This window comes from Nerophis ophidion, linkage group LG28 (assembly GCF_033978795.1).
Source record: "Nerophis ophidion isolate RoL-2023_Sa linkage group LG28, RoL_Noph_v1.0, whole genome shotgun sequence".
NCBI lineage: Eukaryota > Metazoa > Chordata > Actinopteri > Syngnathiformes > Syngnathidae > Nerophis > Nerophis ophidion.
The window spans coordinates 25,426,373-25,430,855 of record NC_084638.1 but is presented as its reverse complement, the minus strand read 5'-3'; positions in this window follow the sequence as shown (position 1 = coordinate 25,430,855).

The following is a 4,483-nucleotide window of genomic DNA, read 5'->3' as shown; positions in this document are numbered from 1 at the left end:
CCAGGGTCTCCAAGAATCTGCTTGTGAAATCCAGCAAAAAAAAAAAAAAAAGGCATTCATTCCTCGTCGCCGTGGCAACGGCCAGGCAGGGTTCCAAGTGGAGCCGCGTCACAGTGTGTGGAGGAGCAGGACTCACTCACTCGGCCCTAACTGGGAACACATGTCATCCTTGCTCACCACCACACCACCGCACCACCCAGCTGAGGGTGAATCACACCTTCATGTGCGAGCTTCCATAGAAAGTCAACATTTCTCATCTTTTACTGAGAAGGTATGCATATTTACCGCTGGGTGAAAAGTCAATTGGTAAAGCAGACCACATAGAAACCACTCAACGTAACAGACTACACCATACCACACAGTGCCATACCATACCATAACAAACTATACTGTAGCATACCTTATTCTAACAGACTACACCATACCACACAGTGCCATACCATACCATAACAAACTATACTGTAGCATACCTTATTCTAACAGACTACACCATACCACACAGTACCATACCATACCAGACCATACCATAACAAACTACGCCATATCACATAGTGCCATACCATACCAGACCATACCATAACAAACTGTACCATTGCATACCTTATTGTAACAAACTACACCATACCACACAGTACCATACCATACCTTAACAATACCTTATTGTAGTAAACTGCACCATACCAGTATCATACCATACCATAACAAACTATACCATTGCACACCTTATTGTAACAGACTACACCATACCACACAGTGCCATACCATACTACAACAAATGATACAGTACCATACCATACCGTAACAAACTGTACTGTAGCATATCTTATTCTACAAATGACAACTTACCACACGGTACATACCTTAAATTATGCCATAGCAGACCATGTTAAAACAAACTACACTTTACCACACAGTACATACCTTAGCAAACTATACCGTAGCATACCTTATTGTAACAGACTACACCATACCACACAGTACCATACCTTACCATAACAAACTGTACCGTAGCATACTTTATTGTAACAAACTACACCTTACCACACAGTGCCATACCATACCATAACAAACTGTACTGTAGTATACCTTATTGTAACAAACTACACCTTACCACACAGTGCCATACCATACCATAACAAACGATACAGTACCTTACCATAACAAACTGTACCGTAGCATACTTTATTGTAACAAACTACACCTTACCACACAGTGCCATACCATACCATAACAAACTGTACTGTAGTATACCTTATTGTAACAAACTACTGTATACTGTAGCATACCTTATTGCAACAAACTCCACCATACTACACAGTGACATACCATAACAAACTATACTGTAGCATACCTTATTGAAACAAACTACACCATACCACACAGTGCCATACCATACCATAACAAACTACAGTGTAGCACACCTTATTGTAACAAACTACACCATACCACACAGTACCATACCATACTATAACAAATGATACAGTATCATACCATACCGTAACAAACTGTACTGTAGCATACCTTATTCTAACAAATGACACCTTACCACACGGTACATACCTTAACAAACTATTTCATAGCATACCGTATTGAAACAAACTACACTTTACCACACAGTACATACCTTAGCAAACTATACCGTAGCATACTTTATTGTAACAGACTACACCTTACCACACAGTACCATACCATACCATAACAAACTATACCATAGCATACCTTATTGCAACAAACTACACCATACCACACAGTACCATACCGTACCATAACAAACTGTACCGTTGCATACCTTATTGTGATAAACTACACCTTACCACACAGTGCCATACCATACCATAACAAACTGTACCCATACCATACCATAACAAACTGTACCGTAGCATACCTTATTGCAACAAACTCCACCATATCACACAGTGCCATACCATACCATAACAAATGGTACAGTACAATGCCATACCATCACAAACTGTACTGTAGCATACCTTATTGTAACACACTCCACCATACCACACAGTGCCATACCATACTATAACAAACGATACAGGACCATACCATAACAAACTGTCCTGTAGAATACCTTACTCTAAGAAACTACACCTTACAACACGGTACATGACTTAACAAACTATACCGTAGCATACCGTAACTACACCATACCACAAAGTGCCATACCATACTATAAGAAACGATACAGTACAATACCATACCATAACAAAGTGTACCGTAGTATACCTTATTCCAACAAACTACAAAATATAATACAGTACCATACCAAAACAAACTATACCATAGCATACCTTAGTGTAACAAACCACACCTTACCACACAGTACCATACCTGACCATAACAAACTATAGTGTAGCATACCTTATTGTAAATGACTACTGTATCAGATTCTTGTAACAAAATACCCCACAGTGCCATACCATACTATAACAAACAATACAGTACAATACCATACCAAACTGTACTGTAGAATAAGTTATTGTAACAAACTATACCATACCATACCATAACAAACTATAGTGTAGCATACCTTTTTGTAACAAATTACAAAATACCACACAGTACCATACCATGCTATAACAAACGATATGGTACCATACCATACCATACCATAAGAAACTGTACTGTAGCATACCTTATTGTAACAGACTACACCATACCACACAGTGCCATACCATACCATAACAAACTACAGTGTAGCACACCTTATTGTAACAGACTACACCATACCTCACAGTACCATACCATACTATAACAAACTATAGTGTAGCATACCATTTCATACCAAACTATACCAAATGATACAGTACCATACCATACCATAACAAAGTACAGTGTAGCATACCTTATTGTACCAAACTCCTGAGAAACCACGTTGGGTAAGAGATCCAAACAAGCGCCAGACTTTTTCCAGCGTCTTGAAGTATTTCCTCTGCACTCTTGGAGGTAATTACATTTCTGTCTGCAAACATCTGTGACCCGTTAGTGCTGACAGGAGTGTGGGAACAACACAAACTCATCTTGCCATACTAAACTACCATCTTAGTCACTACCCATCTTCTTCCACTTATGCGAGGTCGGGTCACGGGGGCAGCAGCCTAAGCAGGGAACCCCAGACTACCCTCTCCCCAGCCACTTCCGGGGGATCCCGTGGCGTTCCCAGGCCAGCCGGGAGACAGTCCTCCCAACGTGTCCTGGGTCTTCCCCGTGGCCTCCTACCGGTCGGCGTTCGGGTGGCATCCTGACCAGATGCCCGAACTACCTCATCTGGCTCCTCTCCATGTGGAGGCGCAGCGGCTTTACCTTAAGCTCATCCCCGGTGGCAGAGATTCTCATCCTATCTCAAAGGGAGAGACCCACCACCCGGCGGAGGAAACTTGTGACCTTGTTCTTTTGGTCATAACCCAAAACTCATGACCATAGGTGATCGGGCGATCAATTGAGAGCTTTGCCTTCCGGCTCAGCTCCTTCTTCACCACAACGTCTGCATTACCGAAGACCCCACACCGGTCCGCCTGCCGACCTCACCATCCACTCTTCCCTCACTCGTGAACAAGACTCAGAGGTACTTGAACTCCTCCACTTGGGGCAGGGTCTCCTCCCCAACCCGGAAATGGCACTCCACCCTTTTCCGGGTAAGAACCATGGACTCGGACTTGGAGGTGCTGATTCCCATCCCAGTCGCTTGACGCTCGGCTGCGAATCGATCCAGTGAGAGCTGAAGATCCTGGCCAGATGAAGCCATCAGGACCACATCATCTGCAAAAAGCAGAGACCTAATCCTCTAGCCACCAAACCAGATCCAGTCCACGCCTTGACTGCGCCTAGAATCTGTGAAAAAGGGCAGCCTTGGCGGAGTCCAAACCTCACTGGAAACGGGTCCGACTTACTGCCGGCAATGCGGACCAAGCCCTACACTAATCGTACAGGGAGCGGACCGCCACAATAAGACAGTCCGATACCCCATACTCTCTGAGCACTCCCCACAGGACTTCCCGAGGGAGACGGTTCAATGTCTTCTCCAAGTCCACAAAGCACATGTAGACTGTTTGGGCAAACCCTCAAGGACCCTGCTGAGAGTATAGAGCTGTTCCACAGTTCCACGACTGTTCCTCCTAAATCCGAGGTTGGACTATGCGGCATAGCCTCCTCTCCGGTACACCTGAATAGACCTTACCGGGAAAGCTGAGGACTGTGATCCCTGGATAGTTGGAACACACCCTCCGGTTCCAAGCTCTGACACTGATCGTACTGGGAGCGGACTGCCTACAATCAGAGAGTCCGTTACCCCATACTCTCTGAGCACTCCCCACAGGACTTCCAGGGGTACACGGTCCAATGCCTTCTCCAAGTCCACAAAGCACATGTAGACTGGTTGGGCAAACTCCCATGCACCCTCAAGAACCCTGCCCAGAGTATAGAGCTGGTCCACAGTTCCACAACCAGGACAAAAACCACACTGTTCCTCCTGAAT